Source organism: Pristiophorus japonicus, chromosome 3 (genome assembly GCF_044704955.1).
Source record: "Pristiophorus japonicus isolate sPriJap1 chromosome 3, sPriJap1.hap1, whole genome shotgun sequence".
In the NCBI taxonomy this organism is placed as follows: Eukaryota; Metazoa; Chordata; class Chondrichthyes; family Pristiophoridae; genus Pristiophorus; species Pristiophorus japonicus.
Window position 1 is genome coordinate 205598367 of NC_091979.1, and position 23420 is coordinate 205621786.

Here is a 23420-nt window from a genome sequence, read left to right on the forward strand (position 1 = left end):
GTCTGCAGTCGCAGACTGGAAAGACCCCGTAACATAAAAGTTGAGAGCTATGGTGACCTTGGTCTCAATGGTGAGAGCTGTGCTGAGCCTTGTGTGGGGCTGGAGATCTTGGCACAGGACATTGCACAGCTCCCTCAGTACGTCCTTTCTAAATCTGAGCCTTTTCAAACATTGCTCATCACTGAGCTCCAGGAAGGATAACTAGCATCGGTAGGGCCTTTGATGGTAGGGCCTCCTTCGCCCAGGTCTGTGCTGACCACCTCCCATGGCAGCTGGCTGATTGCCTTCTCCCTGTTCCTCCTCATGTTCCGGAGCCTCTGCAGGCTGCTGCTGGAAGGCTCCTGGCCCAGAATGTGGTCGGGGGGTCAGCATACCTGACCTTCCTCCTCACGCCATCTCCCACCTGGCCACCCTCTCTACATGGAGGTCTTCAGCCATCTGCAGGTCCTTCTCTCTGTTGGGCAACCATGGTTGCTGCCTCCCTTGCTCACTGCCTCTGTGCCCATTGACAATGGCACCGTCTTCTCCTGCGAGACGCCCTGTGGACAAGGTGTTCCCCTGCCAACACCAAGCCCACTCTGTGTGAAGGTTGGACCCTCACAAGCAGGCCTCTGTGGAGCAGAAAATGAGGCCTACAGGCCTCCATTAAAAAGTCTTTAAAACTCTCCAAAATGTATGAACACTACTGGCAGCTTTAACAAATCCACAAAAAGGAACAGCAAAAGTTATGGCCAAAAATACCCAATCGCGGTAATCCTCCGTTCTCCTCCTCCAACGGTGTCGAGTAGCACGGCAAAGTGCTCCGACCCAAAAAAAGCTTGTGGGGGCACTGTGAAAAATAAGGCTCAGTTTTTTATGGTTAATTTGGGTGATGTGGCCGCGTACTCTGGTGACGTCAGTATGGCCGCAAGCTCCATAACGTTGTGGAAGTCGCCGGCTTGCGGCAGAAGTGCGCACCGCCCAATAAACCCTCGCGCTGAATATGCGTCGCGGAATCGACCGGAACACTGCAGCCAGTCAATTTAGACGATTGGCCGCCGAAAACCTGTGGTAACGGTCCTTCCTGGGACCCTGAACTTCGGCCCTTTTATTTTTAAAAGATTAACAGCCATCTGCATGTAAAAAATGAAAGAAGTGCTTCAATGGCTCAAGAGGCCAAAACCCAGGGTCTCGCACGCAGCATTCCAGTTTTGTGCAGGGGGTCAACTGCAAGAGAGTTCCTCTGCCCACAGGGGGGGCAGGAGATCCTCCAGAAAGAATGATGTGGGACCAGATCACCGAGGCTGTCACTGCCAGCAGTGTCGCCCCCACCACCTGGCTCCATGCCCAAAGAAGTTTCATGACTTCAGACTAGTGGTTAAGGTCATTGAATGCATATTCAATAGCCGTCTCCTGCCAACTGCACCACTAAACTCACATACTGCTCATTGGAAGACACCCCACCCTCCCAACACTCACCTGCCAACAACCTCACTTTTTTAGCTTCAACTCACCCACTTGCAGGAGTCAGTGCTGGCATTCTTGGCAGGGGATGAGTGAGCCCTTGGCCAGCAGCGGAGCTGAAAGAATACAAGATGCTGGTATCCTCATACGTTATCCTTCATCTCATATCTCACTTCCCCCTCATCCCATAATATCTTCTGATTTACAAGGTATGCATGGTGTAAGCATGCAGCTCTTGCTTTCCCACCCTCCCCTCATCAAAAGTCTACCCTTGTACCTTCCTCATTTCAGACACTCAAGAAATCCTGCCTACCCAGTGGATGACCAAGAAGAGGGAGAGGAGAGTGAAGAAGAAACATAGTCATTTGATTTGACTCTTTCAGGCACCAGCTCCTCAAGGTCGATGAGCAAGACTATTTGTAGTGTTCCCCCGCTGAAAGCCAGCAGCCTTCCACCAGCTATGCTGCAGTCACTGGGTAGCACTGCAAGATAGTCAAAGACACACACAAGACAGTCACTAAAGGAATGCATAAGGATGATGAGTTGATTTCTTGATGCCATATTGAATGGATAGATGTCGAACATTGGACTGGAAAGTTTTCTTTGTGGTGGCTTTTATGTCAGCATTAAGGCCAAAAGGACACTGTGATTCTCAGTAACAGAGGAAAGATAAGGTGTGGGACAAATATTGAATGGGGAATTGGGGTTGTGGTCACTGGTACCACAGGTGGATGATTCCATCCCAAATCTCATGGCCAGAAAGGGGCTGTCTGGGTTGCATCCTTCCTTCCACTTCCTCCTCTTCTATGTCTTCCTCTTCTGCATCTTCCCCTTCTGCATCTTCCTCTTCCCTGTGCAAGCAACTTGTCCCCTTCGTTGCTTCTGCTTCATCTCCATGTGCCCCCACAACCCCCCGTCCCATGACTGAGCAAGTGGTCTTCACATAGGCCAAATACTGTGATGTTGGAAATCTGAAATAAAAGCAGAAAATACTAGGAAATACTCAGCATGTCTGGCAGCACCTCAACCTGAGACCTTAACTCTGTTTCTCTCTTCACGGATGCTGCCTGATCTGTTGAGTATTTCCAGAATTTTCTGTCTTCACAGAGGCCTTCCATTACCACCCGAAGTCTGCACACTTTGACAACTTTTTAAATCTATTGCACCAAGCCACTACTGAAATACATTTTTTTTAAGTCATAAATTAGTAATCCAAATTTTAAAGATGTGTGTGTCCCTTTAAGAAGTGCTAATAGCATCTCTGCAGGGCTGCTTCATGGACGCTTTTCTGTGCATATTCAGGACACAGCGTAATGTAGAGCGAGAACATCAAAATTTACAGTCATGGCATCAAATCAGGCGTTGCATGCCAATTGACGTCATGCTTTGCTTATTTGAAGTTGAGAGGCCAGCGCTGTCAACGGCCGCGCTATGACCTTTACCAAAATGTTGGATACCGTGTCCTGCATCGGAAGTGGGCGGCCGCCATTTTTTCAACAAAACCGGCCTTAACGGCAGGCGTTGCAACATCAAATATCTAGGCCAATATGTTACAATTAAAGGTACATTGATTGGTGTTTCCACATCAAGCAATTTTATTAGAATATCCTGTGTGAAAACGTAAAAGGAGTTTTTCAGTAAAATAGAAGTCAGCTACTCTGTTGTTGCTGAGAATGTTACCTCTGTGTTTTCCTGACACTGGCTTTTGGTTTTGAAGGTCACTTTCAATTATTGTGCCAACACCTGGCATTTCACAAATTTAATGATAGCCATTTATTTCTGCCTTGTCTCATTCAACCAGAACAAAGGATTAAACCTAAGGGAAGAGAAGGGAGGCTCAATGCACTGGAACCTTCATCACAAACCCTCTAATCAGAGCCCGATTTTTCTATGCTTTTAAATAAAGATGTTACTTAACAGATTTGCTAGAAACTAGATGTTGCATTCCTATAAATAAGAACACAGAATTAGGAGCAGGAGTAGGCCATAGAGCCCCTCAACTCTGTTCCGCCTTCAATAAGATTGTGGCTGATCTTCGACCTCAACTCCACTTTCCTGCCCAGTCTCCATATCCCTTGATTTCCCTAGAGTCCAAAAATCTATCTATCTCAGTATTAAATATACTCAATGATTCAGCATCCACAGCCCTTTGGGTCAGAGAATTCCAAAGATTCGCAACCCTCTGAGTGAAGAAATTCCTCATCTCGGTCTTAAATGGCTGACCCCTTATCCTGAGACTATGCTGCCTAATTCTAGACTCTCCAGCCAGGAGAAACAATCTCTCAGCATTTACCTTGTCAATCCCACTCACAATTTTATGTTTCAATGAGATCATCTCTCAATCTTCTAAACTACAGAGAGTATAGCCTCAATCTACTCAAGCTCTCCTCATAGGACAACCCTCTGATCCCAGGAATCAATCTAGTGGACCTTTGTTGAACCTCAGGCAAGTATATCCTTCCTTAGGTAAGGAGACCAAAACTGTGCACAGTACTCCAGATGCGATCTCACCAAAGCCCTATATAATTGCTGCAAGACTTCCTTACTCTTATACTCCAAGCCCCTTGCAGTAAAGGCGAACGTATCATTTGCTTTCTTTTTTGCATGTTGTACCTGCATGCTAACGCTTGTGTTTCCTGTACGAGGACACCTAAATCTCTCTGAGCACCAACATTTAATAGTTTCTCATCATTTAAAAAATATTCAGTTTTTCTATCCTTCCTACCAAAGTGAATAACCTCACATTTCCCCACATTATACTGCATCTGCCTCTTCTTCTTCAGCAGTCCCTCGGAGTCAAGGATGAATTGAAAGGGTGGAAGATGCCTGTGGGTGAGTTCTTTTAATGTGGGGTGGCCGTTGCACACCAGCTACCACACGGGCTTGATAGAGCAAGGTCTTGGTCCAATGGCAAGGCGATCCAAGACGATTCGAGACCAGGCTCTGCTGCATGGACCTAGTGTTATGTCTTCAGATGCTCTGATAATGACCCCACGAGAAAATGTGTTGTACTTGAACTGTAGTGACCTTAGTCCATTTAATGCAACTCCAGAGTGAGGATCACACATGGTGGCCTGCCTTTTAGACTAGGCCTGGCATAGCTGTACAGGTAACCTACAAGTCTCTCACTGCAGTGCCCTCTGGTGGCACACCTTGTAATAGTACAAGCAGTAACCATGTAGGATACATGACATCACTCTCCCCCAAGTCCTTGGTGCAAATCGCCTTTGCATTGACTGTGCTCTGGGCTTAATTCCATTTGGTTGACCCTTGGAGGGTCATTTCCACCTCGGGTGAGTAGGTGGTGTTTCGCTGGCAGGAGAGGTGCTGGTGGTTTCTGTTTATGCTTCCATGACCATTCCATTCTCTCCCCCCCACGTACAGATTGTGCGTTGGCTCATTACATTCATATACATTCAAGTCCAAAAAAATAATTTGCATTTACAGTATTACATTCGTGATTCCGTAGAAAGGCAAGTACATTTGAATGGTGAGGTACATACTAGGAATATACTTGGAGTCAGTGCTGGGATCAGCACCAGTGCGTGAGGACAAACTAGTGCCAGAACTGCTGGATGGTGGCCAGGCAGTCTGGTGGTGGCGCGGTGACCAGTGCTGGCAGTGGGAACCCGGTTGGCTCAAGTTGCCTACTCGCGGGGCTTTTGCCGTTGCTCCTAGCGTCGGGTAGGTTCACAGATGCCTGTGACCTCCCTGTCCTCTCCTTGCACCCTGGGTCGCTGCTGTTCCCTGAGGAGCAGTCGTCTAGCAGTGCACAGAGAACTGCTGACTCACTTGCCTGGGCGTTATTTGGTTTGGGATCCTGGCCGGTCCCAGTCCCATTTGGGAGAACCGTTGCGGGTGACCCTTCGTTCCCAGGTATGACCTTGGTGGCGATAGGGTCTGGGGGCTGCGCCTTAGTGAGGTTTGCTCTTTCAGGCTCATGGCGGTTGATGCCATCGGGTGCCTTAGAGGTGGAGCCGATCGGGGGCAGGGTATCGATACCGGTGCCGGTACCCTCCTGAGATCGCTTGCTCTGCAGCTTGTATATTTTAGCTGCTTGTGGCCACACTCCGTGGTGCATCATTCTGGTCCCAGGGATGCAGGCTACAGCATTGGGGAGCTCGCTGGACCTGTGTGCTCCTGATGGGTGTTTGCCCGCTGCACTGACTGTATGCAGTTGCAATCCTACATGGCACAACGTTTCATTACTCATTGTAAATAACCTGTAGCTCCGATCGCAATCGCGCGACTTTTCTTTGCTTATTGCATTTACACAACTCTGATCATCAATTGCACATTTTACACCTAACTCACAGTTGTTATTACATTGATTGAGAGTGTGGAACTGTCCCTTTAAGTGTGGTGAGGTGCAGGCCTCCTTTAAGAGAGCCTTGTTATCTTTACCCCCATCCTCTTCTCCGTTCGGTGCCATGTGTTGCTCCATCACTGCTGCACCTCGTGGTCTGGCCGCCACCATCTTTTTCTTCAGCGCCTCACCTCGTGGTTTGGACGGCATCTTTCTTCCATCCATGATGTTGACTGCTGTGATCCTCTTCTCCTCGGGCTCTGCCACCGAGGCTGGGAAGTCTTCCTCCGGATTGCTGCCACTGGAGCCCGGAAGGTGTGTTCGGGTCGTCTCAGCTGGATCATCTCCACGCAAGTCGTGCTGAGCAGTCTGTGTCGCGGGTGCTGTGCTGGTCTGCTCTCCGGTGCCGGGTCCACCCTCAGGTGAGGGCTTGCTTTGCCTCTGAACGCAGGGGGCGTCGCTCATTGGAGAGGTGAAATCTTCCCAGCACTAATGGATCTTCTTCATCCACCTTCTTCCGAGTAGTGTTGGTCTATCACCTGCAACAATCCACAGTGGTAACTTGTGCACCCGCCGTAATGGAGTACCTTTACATTCGCACTACCAATGACTGGGATAAGTTCATTGGTGTAGGTGCGCAGCTTTGCCTGAACCGGGACCAACTGGGTCGTTCAGCCTGATTGTCCCATAGCCTCTCAAAGGCTTCTTGATTCATTACTGACTGGCTCGCCCCCGTGTCCACTTCCATGAAGACTGGAACGCCATTTATCTCAACTTCCATCCTCAACGGAGAACATTCGGTGGTGCAGGTAAACATGCTATATAACTCATTGTGGGGCTGAGCTGCCTCTCTGACTATCACTTCATAATCTGCGCTGGAGTCATGGCCATCTGCAGACCCTTCAGTAACACAGTGAGTCATATTTCTTTTACACTTTCGCTGGAGGTGGCTCTTTGTGCTGCAGCCTTTATACACATAGTTTTTAAAACGGCACTGGTGAGCCCTGTGATTTCCTCCGCAACGCCAGCATGGTGCTACTCGATTAGCCCCCCTCGGTGGAGTTTGAGTTAAGGGACTCGGGGGCCTGTTCTCTTTCCCCTGAGAAGATTCACGTTCTACAGTCCAGCCTCTAAAAGGCGCCATTCTGTGCGCAGTACTTGCCGGGTTTGAGTCCTGAGGATGTGTCATCTGCCTAAAGCTGCAGATCGAGGTCATGAGTGCTTGGCTCTCGGAGATGGCCTTCTGCAGTGTGACTGTGGTATCCACAGACAGTAGCTTATGAAGAAAGCCCTCATGGCCGATTCCGATGACAAAGATATTCCACAGCGCTTCGGTGAGGTGGTCGCCAGCCTCCTGAGGTCTGCAGCATATTTTGTGATTTCCTGGTCTTCGGGCTGTCGGTGTGTATAAAATCAGTGTCTGGCTGTGAGGATGCTCTCTTTCGGCTTGAGTTGTTCTTGGATCAGCATTACAAGCTCCTCATACATCTTGGTCATTGTCTTTGCTGGCGCTAGCAAGTCCCTCACGAGGCCATAGCCGGTGGGCCCACAACTGGTTAGCTGGATAGCTCTGCGTTTATCAGCCAGTGTGACTGGATTGTCGCCTGCCAGGATGTTTGCTGTGAAGAAATGGTCGAGCCGCTCTATGAAGGCGCCCCAATCATCACCATCGGCAAACTGCTGCAATGTACCAAAGTTAGCCATTTTCACATGAAGGTCCATAATCTCGTCGCCATGGTTATGTCTTCAGATGCTCTGATAATGACTCCACGAGGCAGTGTGTTGTACTTGAACTGCAGTGACCTTAGTCCATTTAATGTAACTCCAGAGTGAGGATCACACATGGTGGCCTGCCTTTTATACTAGGTCTGACACACCTGTACAGGTAATCTACAAGTCTCCCATTGCAGTGCCCTCTGGTGGTACACCTTGTAATAGTACAAGCAGTAACCATGTAGGATACATGACATCGAGTACACACACACACACATATTCCTACTGTCCTCCTCCCTCCTTCCCACAGGTCCTCTCTGGGTTTCATAGGAGGAAGTGTGGGTCTCCCGACCTCACTATTGGCCTGTGCTGCACCTTCCCTGGGCCCAAACCCCGCTGCTCGACCTCGCTGCTGGGCTCGATCTCGCTCCAGGGCCCTGAACTCATTGCTAGGCTCAACCTTACTGCTGGGTCCCGACCATGCTGCACCTGTCCCAGGATCCACTCCTTCCAACCTCGCTCCTGGGTCCCGACCTCGATCCTGATCCCGACCTCGCTCCTGGGTCCCGATCCCGCTCCTGAGCCCCAACCTCACTCCTGAGCCCTGACCTTGATCCTGGGTCCTGACCTCGCTGTTGGGGTCTGACCTCACTCCTCCGGACCTTGCTTGACCTCGCTGCTCCTCCTAACCTCGCTCCTGGGTCCCGACCTCACTCCAAAATATGCAACCAATCAGCTATGTGGTTTCCGGTGACATCACACTTCGATTTTGTCCCCCTCTCAGGTCGGCTTGCACTGCTCCCAGCCTCAGGCCCTGCTGCTTTTATGTCCTGCTGCTGCTGGTGTCTCCAACCAGGTCAGCTCTCTCTCCATCTGCCACCTTACTGCCCACTCACTTAACTGTCTTTATCCCTTTGCAGGATCTTCGTGTCCTCCTCATAGCTTACTTGTCATCTAGTTACTTCCCACCTAAACCTTCCAAATAAAAAGGAAAATCAATTGATCTATAAGGTAACTTTATGACTAGGCAAGTCTATGTACATGTCATTAGAAAACACGTCAGTATTGCATGATTATACAATGTAGTAAGAGTCTAATATTGCTGATTGGTCCTTACGAAGGCACAGAACTAATCCACAGATCACAATGTGAATGAACCAAGTGTAATGTAAACAGACTAAGAAGTTGAGAATTTAGTGAGAATGGGATTCTGCTAAGTAGTAGGTGAGTAGGCCAAACTGAAATTTTGTTATAACAGTTTGGAGCCGAAATTGCCCCCCTCCATAAGCTCCATTATCACCTCTAAGAGGAGGGAATGGAGCGGAGAGGCCTTACCGACCGGGGGCAGACGGATGGGCCGACCCGACAAAAACTGCCCCGAGCCGGAAGCGGCGGGAATGGGTAACCACACTGCACGTTTTCCTGCCGCATTGGGCACACGCTGACCCCTTACTGACCGGCGGTGATGCCCTTTCCAACCCACGCATGGAATTGCCCAGCAAGAGCGCCACCGCCGCCAGTTGGTGCCACTAACAGCTTTCCCCAACGGGGAGCTGTCTGTGGCTGGGCGGCGCATCCGCCCTTAAAGGGGAGGTCACGCTGCTAGCGACTCTATGTTATTTTTTATTGTCGGACGACTGCCAGGTCGGGCCGACAATTATGCACACGGGTTCGGTCGGGCACTCCCTCTTGGGTTCCAGTGCTGCTGGCCCAGCCAACACCCTCCCTGGTGGCCCAGTGTTTGCCACTAAATTGGCTGCAGAGTTCGCAGCAGCCCTTCCCTTTAAATGAAGGGGATGGACATCGTGACGTGTCATCGCAACATGGCACATCTGCGTCACGCTGACGTCAGCAGGGATGCACTGAGGTTATCAGAGCGGCGCTGATGACTTGGAGCGACGGCCGCTCTGACCCAGCTGCACTTCCAGACTGCTGACGCCTGCAACACCACTCTGACCGGATTATCCGCCCAACAGGACACTAAGAAAATGGTAAGTGCACCTCGTTTGGGGCGGTGGGCGATTTCGGCCGCTTAGAATTTAACAAAAAAAACTTTAAAAACTGCAAGTCAGTTAGCAGTTAACAGTTGGCAGTTAACAGTCAATCAGCTGTAAGTAATTGCTTGAATAGCGGGTAATTACTGTGAGCTGGAAGCTGACTGAGCAGTTCCAGCTTGGTCGCCTACAGACGCAGTTCTCCGCCATCAGGAGTGCTGGCTGTCCTTCGAGAGCCGCTGCTCAGGAATCTGCACCTCTACGACCGCGGTTTTAGGTGGCAGGCGGACGAGAGGGCTGTGGTTGGCGAGCTGACCAGGGTCAGAGACCTGCTCGATGGTGCAGGAGCGGACTGGATGGCGCCAGACTTCCGGTGCGCGGCCAATGCCATCGAGTCGCTAAAAACAGCGCTGGGCCCTGGCTCCGTTAGGTGTGTCGAGGAGGCTCAAGCACGTGGGGAAATCCCTTCTGAACTGACCCCCGTACGGACGGAATTCTTCATCGCCGCCAGACCCCGGAACCTCCCTCGGGAGCTGGCACCTCAGAACTTGAGCCTCCTCGGGGAAATCCCCTCAGTGCTTTCAGTTCTGCGTGGAGGGGTTTCATGTACGGGCTGTTCTTGCACAATCTCCACCTTGCCATCCTCGTCTGGTGTCCGGACATGCCATGGCTCACCATCTTGCTGTCCGGAGGAGGCGGGGTCCCCAATGGAGTGCACTCTATGCGGGCGTCCTCCCTCTATTTATTGGGGACTTGACTGGAGGGTGGTGCACGGAGCAGTCCCGTGCAATAAGTTTTTAAGTCGGTTAATGGGCTCCCAGGCCACCTGCAATTTCTGCGGTCTGGAAGAGTCCATGTTCCATGTTTATGTAGAGTGTGCGAGGTTGCAGCCCTGTTCCATTATTTGAAGGGGCTGCTCCTCAAATCCTGGTTGCACTTCAGTCCCACACTCCTGATCTTTGGGCACCCTGCGCGGAGGGGAGCGGGCAGTTCGGAAGGCCTCCTTGTAGGACTGCTCCTAGGCATGGCCAAGGGGGCCATCAACCGTTCCAGGCAGCGAGCGGTCGAGGGGGTTGTTCAGCCCGACTGCCTGCCTCTCTTCCGCGGTTAAATCTGAGCCAGGGAGACACTGGAGATGGAGCACGCGGTGTCCACCGGTACGCTCGTGGCCTTCCGCGAGAGGTGGGCACCGGAGGGACATAGAAACATAGAAAATAGGTGCCGGAGTAAGCCATTCAGCCCTTCGAGCCTGCACCATCATTCAATAAGATCATGGCTGATCATCCACCTCAGTACCCCTTTCCTGCTTTCTCTCCATACCCCTTGATCCCTTTCGCCGTAAGGGCCATATCTAACTCCCTCTTGAATATATCCAATGAACTGGCATCACCAACTCTCTGCATTAAGGAATTCCACAGGTTAACAACTCACTGAGTGAAGAAGTTTCTCCTCATCTCAGTCCTAAATGACTTACCCCTTATCCTTAGACTGTGTCCCCTGGCTCTGGACTTCCCCAACATCGGGAACATTCTTCCTGCATCTAACCTGTCCAGTCCTATCAGAATTTTATATGTTTCTGTGAGATCCCCTCTCATCCTTCTAAACTCCAGGGAATACAGGCCCAGTCGATCCAGTCGCTCCTCATATGTCAGTCCAGTCATTCCGGGAATCAGTCTGGTGAACCTTCGCTGCACTCCCTCAATAGCAAAAACGTCCTTCTTCAGATTAGGAGACCAAAACTGAACACAATATTCCAGGTGAGGCCTCACCAAGGCCCTGTACAACTGCAGTAAGACCTCCCTGCTCCTATACTCAAATCCCCTAGCTATGCAGGCCAACATACCATTTGCCTTTTTCACCGTCTGTACCTGCATGCCAACTTTCAATGACTGATGAACCATGACACCCAGGTCTCGTTGCACCTCCTCTTTTCCTAATCTGCCGCCATTCAGATAATATTCTGCCTTCGTGTTTTTGCCCCAAAGTGGATAACCTCACATTTATCTACATTATACTTGCCCATTCACCTAACCTGTCCAAGTCACTCTGCAGCCTCTTAGCGTCCTCCTCACAGCTCACACCGCCACCCAGTTTAGTGTCATCTGCAAACTTGGAGATCTTACACTCAATTCCATCATCCAAATCATTAATGTGTATTGTAAAGAGCTGGAGTCCCAGCACTGAGCCCTGCGGTACTAAACTAGTCACTGACTGCCATTCTGAAAAGGACCCGTTTATCCCGACTCTCTGGTTCCTGTCTGCCAACCAGTTCTCTATCCACGTCAACACATTACCCCCAATACCATGTGCTTTAATTTTGCACACCAATCTCGTGTGTGGAACCTTTGCAAAAGCCTTTTGAAAGTCCAAATACACCACATCCACTGGTTCTCCCTTGTCCACTCTACTAGTTACATCCTCAAAAAATTCCAGAAGATTTGTCAAGCATGATTTCCCTTTCATAAATCCATGCTGGCTTGGACCGATCCTGTCACTGCTTTCCAAATGCGCTGTTACTTCATCTTGAATAATTGATTCCAACATTTTCCCCACTACTGATGTCAGGCTAACCTATCTGTAATTACCCGTTTTCTCTCTCTCTCCTTTTTTAAAAAGTAGGGTTACATTAGCTACCCTCCAGTCCATAGGAACTGATCCAGAGTTGATAGACTGCTGGAGTACATCATCACCCCCGGCAACCAAATTTTAATTTGATGTTTTGTCTAAAGTTTAATTTGTTTATTGTGCCGGTTTTAGTGCCACTCCGACAACCCCCCACCCCCTTTTAGCCAGGGGGCACTTGTATAATTTGTGTGCCCTCAAAAAAAAAGTAAAAAACAAAAAAAAGGTGGCACTTGAAAAGTTTTTGGAGTGTGTGTCCCCCCCCTTTAATCAGGGGGCACTTGATTTAATTGATTACAACAAAAGAGTTGTAACTTGGTCGCCTACAGACGCAGTTCTCCCCCATCAGAAGTGCTGGCTGTCCTTCGAGTGCCGCTGCTCAGGAATCCGCACCTCCATGACCGTGGTTTGATATGGCTGACGGAGGGCAGGGCTGTGTCTGGCAAGGTGACCAGAGTCAGGGACCTACTTGATAGCAGAGGAGCGGGTTGGATGGCACCAGAGGAGCTGGCGCAGCACCTATCTCGACATTTGGCTCGCGGCCAAAGCTATCGAATTGTTACAAGTGACACTGGGCCCTGACTCCGTTAGGTGTATCGAGGAGGCTCAAGCACATGGGGCGATTGTGTCCGAACTGACCACCGTCTGGACGGAATTCCTCATTAACGCCAAGCCCCGCTACCTCCCTCGGGAGCCAGTGCCTCACAACTTGAGGTGCCTCCGGGAATTCCCTTCCATGCCTTTCCATTCTGCGTGGAAGGGATTCCTGTACCGGCTGCTCTTGCACACCCTCCATTTTGCTATCCTCGTCTGCTGCCCTGACATGCCATGATGCACCATCTTGCCGTCCAGAGGAATCGGGGGTTCCCCAATGGAGGTCTCTCTATGCGGGAATCCTCCCTTTATCTATTGGGGACTTGGTCAGTTCACGGACTCTCAGGCCGCCTGCATTTTAGGGTGTGTAAGGTTGTAGCCCCTCTTCCATTATTTGAAGGAGCTGCTCCTCGATTTCAGGCCCATGCTCCTGATCTTTGGGCACCCAATGTGGGGGGGGATGGAGCGGGCAGGTCGGAGAGCCTCCTCGTGGGACTACTCCTGTGTCTGGCCAAGGCGGCCATTAACAGGTCCAGACAGCGGGCGGTCGAGGGGGTCATTCAGTCTGACAGTCTTCCTCTCTTCCGTGACTACGTTTGCACCCAGATGTCCCTGGAGATAAGGCACGCAGTATCTACCGGTACACCTTCCATGATCTGTGGGCACCGGTGGGACTGGAGTGCATCATTCGAACAGGGAACAAAATTTTAATTTGATTTGTTAAGGTTCCCTTTAATGTTTTTTTGTTAATTTGCGGGTTCTGGTTGTTGTGTTCCTTTAACAAGGGGACACATGGTTGAATTGTATTATTTAAAAGAGTTGTGAACTATAAAGAGTCAGACCAGATATTGCAATCTCAAAGTAAAGTGTGCCTGTAGTCCTTTATTGCAGGTCTCAGAGTGCCTCTCCCACCTTATACAAGTGCTCCAAAGGGATTGTGGGATCCCTTGGGACTCCAGGGGATGAGCCCTCTGGTGGCTAAACAAGGTATTTACAGGTTTACATATATAACAACACTCCCCCCAAACTCAAGAGTGTAACTATTTACAATGTGAGTCGATCTGGGGCCTTCCTTTCCCTGGTTGATCGTCTCGGTGCAAATGCTAGTTTTGGTGAGTCGTTTGTTGGGTCCTCACTGGGCTGCTGTGCAGCTGACCTTGCAGGGCTGCTGGGTGTGGTGAGTCCTGCTGGGCTGCTGCAGGTGATGGGTTCTGCTTCGTGGTCAACCACTGGATCGGTTGCCACTTGTGTGTGTGTTGGGGGGGTCGAAAAAGATAGAGTCTATTGTGAGTTGCTCTGGATAGTCCGTATGTCTGAGTTTGGTTTGGTCCAAGTGTTTTCTGTAGGTGAGTCCATTTGCGAGTTTGACCACAAACACCCTACTCCTTTGATCACGACAGTGCCGGGAAGCCACTTGGGACCTTGTCCATGGTTCAACACCAATACAGGATCATTAATCTCGATTTCGCGTGACACATTTGCGCAATCAGGATATGTATTCTGTTGAAGCCACCTGCTCTCTACCTGTTCGTGTAGATCAGGGTGGACTAACGAGAGCCTTGTCTTAAGTGCCTTTTTCATGAGCAGTTCAGCGGGGGGACCACTGGGGTCTTGTGTGGTAACTTAGCAGGACTCGGGATAGGCGAGTCTGCAGTGAGCCTTCAGTAACCCTCTTCAAGCTCTGCTTGATTGTTTGCACTGTTCGCTCTGCCTGACCATTGGACGCTGGTTTAAACGGGGCAGATGTGACATGTTTGATCCCATTGCGGGTCATGAACTCTTTGAAATCAGCACTGGTAAAGCATGGCCCATTGTCACTCACAAGGATATCAGGCAGGCCATGCATGGCAAACATGGCCCGCAGGCTTTCAATGGTGGCAGCGGGCGTGTTTGCCAACATTATCACACATTCAATCCATTTGGAGTACGCATCTACAACCACTAGTAACAATTTTCCCAAGAATGGGCCTGCATAGTCGACATGGACCCTGGACCACGGTTTGGAGGGCCAGGACCATAAACTTAGTGACGCCTCCCTGTGTGCATTGCTTAACTGTGAACATGTATTACATTTGTGCACACAGGACTCTAAATCTGCATCGATACCGGGCCACCACGCATGGGATCTGGCTATCGCTTTCATCATTACGATGCCTGGGTAGGTGCTGTGGAGGTCACTAATGAAGGTGTCCCTGCCCTTTTTTGGCACCACTACCCGATTACCCCACAGGAGGCAGTCTGCCTGTATGGACATTTCAGCTCTGCGCCGCTGGTACGGCTTTACTTCTTCCTGCATCTCTAATGGGACACTAGACAAACTCCCGTGGAGCACACAGTTTTTTTTTACTAAAGACAGTAAGGGGTCCTGGCTCGTCCAGGTTCTAATCTGTCGGGCAGTAACAGGTGATTGCTCACTCTCGAATGCTCCATTACCATAACTAAATCTGCGGGCTGTGCCATCTCCACCCCTGTGGTGGGCAATGGCAGCCTACTGAGAGCATCGGCACAATTTTCAGTGCCTGGCCTGTGGCGGATGGCGTAGTTGTATGCGGACAACGTAAGCGCCCATCTCTGGATGCGTGACGATGCATTCGTATTTATCCCCCTACTTTTAGAGAAGAGGGATATAAGTGGCTTATGGTCGGTTTCCAATTCAAATTTGAGCCCAAACAGATATTGATGCATTTTCTTTACCCCATAAACACATACTAACTCTTCTCTATCGATCAGTCTTAGACAGAATTCTGGATGCATAAGCAACCAGTTGCAATTTCCAAAACTCATTAGCTTGTTGCAATACACTCCCGACACTGTATGATGACGCCTCACATGTTAGTACCAAACGCTTACATGGATCGTACAACACAAGCAATTTGTTGAGCATAACAGTTTCCTAGCTTTCTCAAACGTATTTCAGACCCATTCATCTCCTTTACGCAGTAACGAGTGCAGTGGTTCTAACAATGTGCTAAGACCCGGTAAGAAGTTACCAAAGTAGTTCAGGAGTCCTAGAAACAACCGCAGCTCCGTCACATTCTGTGGTCTCGGTGCGTTCTTGATTGCCTCCGTCTTCGAATCAGTGGGCCTGATGCCGTCCGCCGCGATTCTTCTCCCCAGGAACTCCACTTCAGGTGCCAGGAAAATGCACTTCGAACGTTTTAACCTGAGCCCCACACGATTAAGCCGACTAAGAACCTCCTCCAGGTTCTGCAGGTGCTCGACGGTGTCTCGACCTGTAACAAGATATCGTCCTGGAAGACCACGGTGCGCGGGACCGACTTTAGCAATCTGTCTATGTTCCTCTGGAAGATCGCCACGGCCGATCGAATCCTAAACGGGCATCTGTTGTAAAAGAAGAGATCTGTATGCGTGTTGATGCAGGTGAGGCCTTTCGATGATTCCTCCAGCTCCTGCGTCATGTAGGCCGAGGTCATGTCCAGCTTCGTGAATGTTCTCCCTGCTGCCAGCGTCGCAAATACGTCGTCTGCTTTTGGTAGCGGGTATTGATCCTGCAGGGAGAAACGATTGATAGTTACTTTGCAATCACCACAGATTCTGACAGTGCCGTCTTCCTTGAGGACTCGAACAATTGGACTGGCCCACTCATTGAATTCGATCGGTGAAATTATGCCCTCTCGTTGCAGCCTGTCCAGCTCAATCTCCACCCTCTCTCTCATCATGTACGGTACCGCTCTCACCTTGTGATGGATGGGTCATGCTCCCGGAATCAAGTGGATCTGCACTTTTGCTCCTTGGAACTTCCCGATGCCCGGTTCAAACAGCGAGGGGAACTTGTTTAAGACCTGGGCACATGAAGTGTTGTCGACAGATGAGAGCGCTCGGATGTCGTTCCAGTTCCAGCGTATCTTTCCCAGCCAGCTTCTGCCGAACAGCGTGGGGCCAGAGTGTAAATTGTGCACCACTCCATCAAAGGAGACCTTTACGGTAGCACTGCCGATTAGGGGAATCAGTTCCTTTGTGTACGTTCTCAGTTTAGTACGAATGGGGGTCAGGACTGGTCTTGCGGTCTTGCTGCACCACAATTTATCAAAAGTCTTTTTGCTCATTATGGACTGGCTCGCGCCCGGAGTCCATTTAATTCAACCTTCAGCATTATCAGTGGACACTTTGTGGTAAATGTGTGCACCCCATATACTTCTGCCTCCTCAGTCTGAAGCTCTGGTTCGTTGTGATCTACCGTGGATCTGTCCCCCTCTGCAACATGGTGGTTTGCAGGATTAGCAGGGTTTGCAGCTCGCCTGCACATATGTTGGAGGTGTCCCATTGTTTAGAGTCCTTGCAAACGTATCCTTTGAAGCAGCATGAATGGAAACGATGATCACCCCCGCAGCGCCAACAAGGTGTTAATGGCCTTGCATTCACCACAGTTGATGGTGGGCTCTGAGTCACCTGCGGACGTGCAGCTGCAGGCATGTAAGTCTTGCCCTGTACGTTACAATTCAAAAACAACATTACTTTGTTCACAGTACTTGCAGCAGCACTTGTGTGTTGAGAGATTTGTTTGGTATTGTCACTGGTGGCGATAAATGCCTGGGCTATCGCTATGGCTTTACTCAATGTTGGGGTCTCTACAATCAAAAGTTTGCGAAGTATTACTTCATGGCCAATGCCAAGTATAAATAAGTCCCTGAGCACGTGCTTCAAGTGTCCTTCAAATTCGCAATGTCCTGCAAGGTGCCTTCGCTCGGCGACGTAGATCGCCACTTCTTGGCCTTCAGACCTCTTGTATGTGTAGAACCGATACCTCGCCATCAGAATGCTTTCCTTCGGGTTAGGTGCTCCCGACCAGTGTGCACAACTCATCATACGACTTATCTGTGGGTTTTGCTGGAGCGAGCAGATTTTTCATGAGGCCATATGTTGGTGCCCCGCAAATGACGAGGAGGATTGCCCTTCGTTTGCCAGCGCTCGCTTCTCCTTCCAGCTCATTAGCCACAAAGTATTAGTCGAGTCGCTTCATGAAGGTTTCCCAATCATCTCCCTCCGAAAATTTCTCCTGAATGCCCATGGTTCTCTGCATTGTTGCGGTGGGGTTCGTCATCTGTATCTCGTCGCCAGCTGTTATGTCTTGAATAAAGAGTCAGACCAGATACTGCAAGCTCATAGTAAGGTGCGATCGTAGTCCTTTATTACAGGTCTCAGAGTGCCTCTCGAGCCTGTGAGGCCTCCTTATGTACAGGTGCTCCCAAGGGATTGTGGGATCCCTTGGGACTCCAGGGGATGAGCCCTCTGGTGGTTAAACAAGGTATTTATAGGTTTACATATATCACAAACTAGAAGCTGGAGATTGTTTGACTCTGCAAAGGTACTGCTGCTATAGAGAGTCTCTCTTTGAGAGGCGGAGCTGGCTGCTACTAATGGCGGGGTGCCTGGAGAGAGGAGAAGAGGAGCAGTTGTAACATGGTGTGACTCTAAATGTGTATAAACATAGAAGGTATTTGCTAAAGCACAGAATTAAATCACATATTGCAATGTAAACAGAATGGGAAGATGAGAATTTGAGGCAAAGGGGCAAAAGTTAGAAGGTGCTTCTTTTTTGCCGTTAATACTTGTAATGGTTTGTGTAAGCAGTAAGTAATTCAAATGTTGTCCAGTGTTTTAGTGCAGTGCAAGTAAATGTGTAAATAAAACAACTTAAAACAGAATAAGAAATAATTACCGATAAATAAATATAGACCAAGATAAGGCAAGGACCAACGATAACGAACCAGGATACATAAGAACATAAGAATTAGGAACAGGAGTAGGCCATCTAGCCCCTCGAGCCTGCTCCGCCATTCAACAACATCATGGCTGATCTGGCCGTGGACTCAGCTCCACTTACCCACCCGCTCCCCATAACCCTTAATTCCCTTATTGGTTAAAAATCTATCTATCTGTGATTTGAATACATTCAATGAGCTAGCCTCAACTGCTTCCTTGGGCAGAGAATTCCACAGATTCACAACCCTCTGGGAGAAGAAATTCCTTCTCAGCTCGGTTTTAAATTGGCTCCCCCGTATTTTGAGGCTGTGCCCCCTAGTTCTAGTCTCCCCGACCAGTGGAAACAACCTCTCTGCCTCTATCTTGTCTATCCCTTTCATTATTTTAAATGTTTCTATAAGATCACCCCTCATCCTTCTGAACTCCAACGAGTAAAGACCCAGTCTACTCAATCTATCATCATAAGGTAACCCCCTCATCTCTGGAATCAGCCTGGTGAATCGTCTCTGTACCCCCTCCAAAGCCAGTATATCCTTCCTTAAGTAAGGGGACCAAAACTGCACGCAGTACTCCAGATGCGGCCTCACCAATACCCTTTACAGTTGCAGCAGGACCTCCCTGCTTTTGTACTCCATCCCTCTCGCAATGAAGGCCAACATTCCATTCGCCTTCCTGATTACCTGCTGCACCTGCAAACTAACTTTTTGGGATTCATGCACAAGGACCCCCAGGTTCCTCTGCACCGCAGCATGTTGTAATTTCTCTCCATTCAAATAATATTCCCTTTTACTGTTTTTTTTTCCAAGGTGAATGACCTCACATTTTCCAACATTGTATTCCATCTGCCAAACCTTAGCCCATTCGCTTAACCTATCTAAATCTCTTTGCAGCCTCTCTGTATCCTCTACACAACCCGCTTTCCCACTAATCTTTGTGTCATCTGCAAATTTTGTTACACTACACTCTGTCCCCTCTTCCAGGTCATCTATGTATATTGTAAACAGTTGTGGTCCCAGCACCGATCCCTGTGGCACACCACTAACCACCGATTTCCAATCCGAAAAGGACCCATTCATCCCGACTCTCTGCTTTCTGTTAGCTAGCCAATTCTCTATCCATGCTAATACATTTCCTCTGACTCCGCGTAACTTTATCTTCTGCAGTAACCTTTTGTGTGGCACTTTATCGAATGCCTTTTGGAAATCTAAATACACCACATCCATCGGTACACCTCTATCCACCATGCTCATTATATCCTCAAAGAATTCCAGTAAATTAGTTAAACATGATTTCCCCTTCATGAATCCATGTTGTGTCTACTTGATTGCACTATTCCTATCTAGATGTCCCACTATTTCTTCCTTAATGATAGCTTCAAACATTTTCCCCACTACAGATGTTAAACTAACCGGCCTATAGTTATGTCTTTTGTCTGCCCCCTTTTTTAAACAGAGGCATTTCATTAGCTGCTTTTCAATCCGCTGGTACCTCCCCAGAGTCCAGAGAATTTTGGTAGATTATAACGAATGCATCTGCTATAACTTCCGCCATCTCTTTTAATACCCTGGGATGCATTTCATCAGGACCAGGGGACTTGTCTAGCTTGAGTCCCATTAGCCTGTCCAGCACTACCCCCCTAGTGATAGTGATTATCTCAAGGTCCTCCCTTCCCACATTCACGTGACCAGCAATTTTTGGCATAGTTTTTGTGTCTTCCACTGTGAAGACCGAAGCAAAATAATTGTTTAAGGTCTCAGCCATTTCCACATTTCCCATTATTAAATCCCCCTTCTCATCTTCTAAGGGACCAACATTTACTTTAGTCACTCTTTTCCGTTTTATATATCGGTAAAAGCTTTTACTATCTGTTTTTATGTTTTGCGCAAGTTTACTTTCGTAATCTATCTTTCCTTTCTTTATTGCTTTCTTAGTCATTTTTTGCTGTCGTTTAAAATGTTCCCAATCTGCTAGTTTCCCACTAACCTTGGCCACCTTATACGCATTGGTTTTTAATTTGATACTCTCCTTTATTTCCTTGGTTATCCATGGCTGGTTATCCCGTCTCTTACTGCCCTTCTTTTTCATTGGAATATATTTTTGTTGAACACTATGAAAGAGCTCCTTAAAAGCCCTCCACTGTTCCTCAATTGTGCCACCATTTACTCTGTGTTTCCAGTCTACTTGAGCCAACTCTGCCCTCATCCCACTGTAGTCCCCTTTGTTTAAGCATAGTACGGTCATTTGAGACACTACTTCCTCACCCTCAATCTGTTTTACAAATTCAACCATACTGTGATCACTCATTCCTAGAGGATCTTTTACTAATTAAACCCAGTTTAAAAAAAAAAGTGTCAGATTTTCCAGTAGTGTCCATCCAGCTCGGTAAGCAACTCCTAGACCCGGTGATGTCTCAGGGTAGCAGGTTGGGGAGCAATACATGTTTTTTCTCTCTAAGCTAAGGGAATGGTATAAACTAGGAACCAGAACTAATACTGAATTCAATTAATAATGTAAACGAGTTACATTAATTTGTTAAAAAAAACACCAACTGAATTAATTACATAAAACTTTAATTAATTAACTATATAAAACAAGGTTAGATCGAGATGGCAGTGCATGAGGTGTGCCGCATTATATGGGAGTTTGTGGAGAACAGGGTGATCCCAGGCAGCCATCTCTGCAGTAAGTGTCTGCAAATCAAAGAACTTCAGCTCAGAGTTGCTGAGCTGTATTCTGAAGTGCAGACATTGTGATGCATCAGGGAGGGAGAGAATTACCTGAATAATTTCACCCAGGAGGTAATCACAACCCTTGAGTAGTGGTTTAGATTTGGTTAGTGGTCAGAGACAGGAGGTTGTGACTACGAGTGAAGCAGGTAAGGAAACTACAGATGCAGTGGTGGAGGAGCCTCAGCATTTGCCATTGCCCAGTAGCTACGAGATACTTGCTACCATTGTGGATGAGACCAAAGACTGTAGGGAAGATGGGCAAATTGACTTTGGCACAAATGTACAGGAGGCCATTCAAATGGGGCGAGCGAAAAGGATTGTGGTAGGGGAAAGTGTAATCGGGGGGATAGCTACTGTTCTCTGTAGCTGCAACTGGGAGTCCTGAAGGCTGTGTTGCATGCCTGGGTTAAGGACATCTCCTTGTAGCTGGACAAGAACTTGGAGAAGGAGGGGCAGGATCCAGTTGTCATGGTCGACGTGGGAACCAGCGACATGAGGTTCTGCTGAGGGTGTTTGAGGAGCTATGGTACAAAATAAAAAGCAGAACCTGAAAGGTAATAATCTCTGGATTACTATCTGAGTCACATGCAAATTGGCATCCCTGAGGATCACAGCAGTCCTGAGCACAGACCTGTCACTCTGCCATTACCACCAAGCATGGAATCGCCAATCCTGACTGAATGCACCAAGGAGGGTGCTGCCCAGCCTGAGCTGGTCGAGGGGAAGGAGATCTGTAGCTTCTACATCTGAAAAACAGCAGACCCATGATGCAGCCACAGGGGAGGCACTGCGGCTCCACAACAACATGCAGGCCGTGATCCTTATCAACGGATCCATTACAGACCCAATCTACATCCAGACCGGGGTCAAACCAGGCCGCGTCATCGCCCCAATGCTCTTCTCAATCTTCCTCACTGCCATGCTCCACCTCACAGTCAACAAGCTCCCCACTGGAGTGGAACTAAACTACAGAACCAGTAGGAAGCTGTTCAACATTCGCCGTCTCCAGGCCAGGTCCAAGACCACCCCAACCTCTGTCGTTGAGCTACAGTCCGCGGACGACGCCTGCGTCTGCGCACATTCTGAGGCTGAACTCCAGGATCTAGTCGACGTATTTACTGAGGCATATGAAAGCATGGGCCTGACGCTAAACATCCGTAAGACAAAGGTCCTTCACCAGCATGTCCTCACCACACAGCACTGTCCCCAGTCATCAAGATCCACGGCGCGCCCCTCGACAACGTGGACCATTTCCCATACTTCGGGAGCCTCTTATCAACAAAAGCAGAAAACTGATGCGGAGATTCAACACTGCCTCCAGTGCGCCAGTGCAGCCTTCGGCCACCTGAGGAAAAGAGTGTTCAAAGACCAGGCCCTCAAATCTACCACCAAACTCATGATCTACAGGTCTGTAGTAATACCCGCCCTCCTGTATGGCTGAGAGACATGGACGATGTACAGAAGACACCTCAAGTCACTGGAGATATACCACCAATGATGTCTCCGCAAGAGCCTACAAATCCCCTGGGAGGACAGGCACACCAACATCACTGTCCTCATCCAGGCTAACGTCCCCAGCATTGAAGCACTGACCACACTCGATCAGCTTCGCTGGGCAGGCCACATAGTTCGCATGCCAGATACGAGACTCCCAAAGCAAGTGCTCTATGTGGAGCTCCTTCACGGCAAATGAGCCAAAGGTGGGCAGCAGAAACGTTACAAGGACATCTTCAAAGCCTCCCTGAAAAAGTGCGACATCACCACTGACACCTGGGAGTCCCTGGCCAAAGACCGCCCTAAGTGGAGAAAGTGCATCCAGGAGGGCGTTGAGCACTTCGAGTCTCAATGCCGTGAGCTTGCAGAAATCAAGCGCAGGCAGCGGAAAGAGCGTGCGACAAACCAGTCCCAACCACCCCTTCCCTCAATGACAATCTGTCCCACCTGTGACAGAGCCTGTGACTCTTGTATTGGATTGTTCAGCCACCAAAGAACTCACTTCAGGAGTGGAAGCAAGTCTTCCTTGATCCTGAGGGACTACCTATGATGATGATGAGTGTCATGTATGCAACCTTCATACAACTGTAACCTTCATGTAACTGTAACCTTCATGCAACCACACTGTACACTATATATATATCCTGGAAATGCACACCTTGACCACAGAGGGTGAACTTGTGGGAGACACCCCTCACATGGGCACCCAGGTATTTAAAGGGAGGTCTCACGCAGGGTCATCACTTCTTGGTCCCGGGAATAAAGAATGGTCACGCAGTGACTTTGCCTGCAGTACATGCC

General features: G+C 49.1%; 1 protein-coding gene across 1 annotated transcript in view; it reads right to left on the bottom strand.

Annotated features, from left to right (window-relative positions):
* The window catches only part of LOC139260081 (sperm-associated antigen 16 protein), a 1616547-nt gene that overhangs the window by 659694 nt on the left and 933433 nt on the right, over window positions 1-23420 (bottom strand). The window lies entirely within an intron of this gene.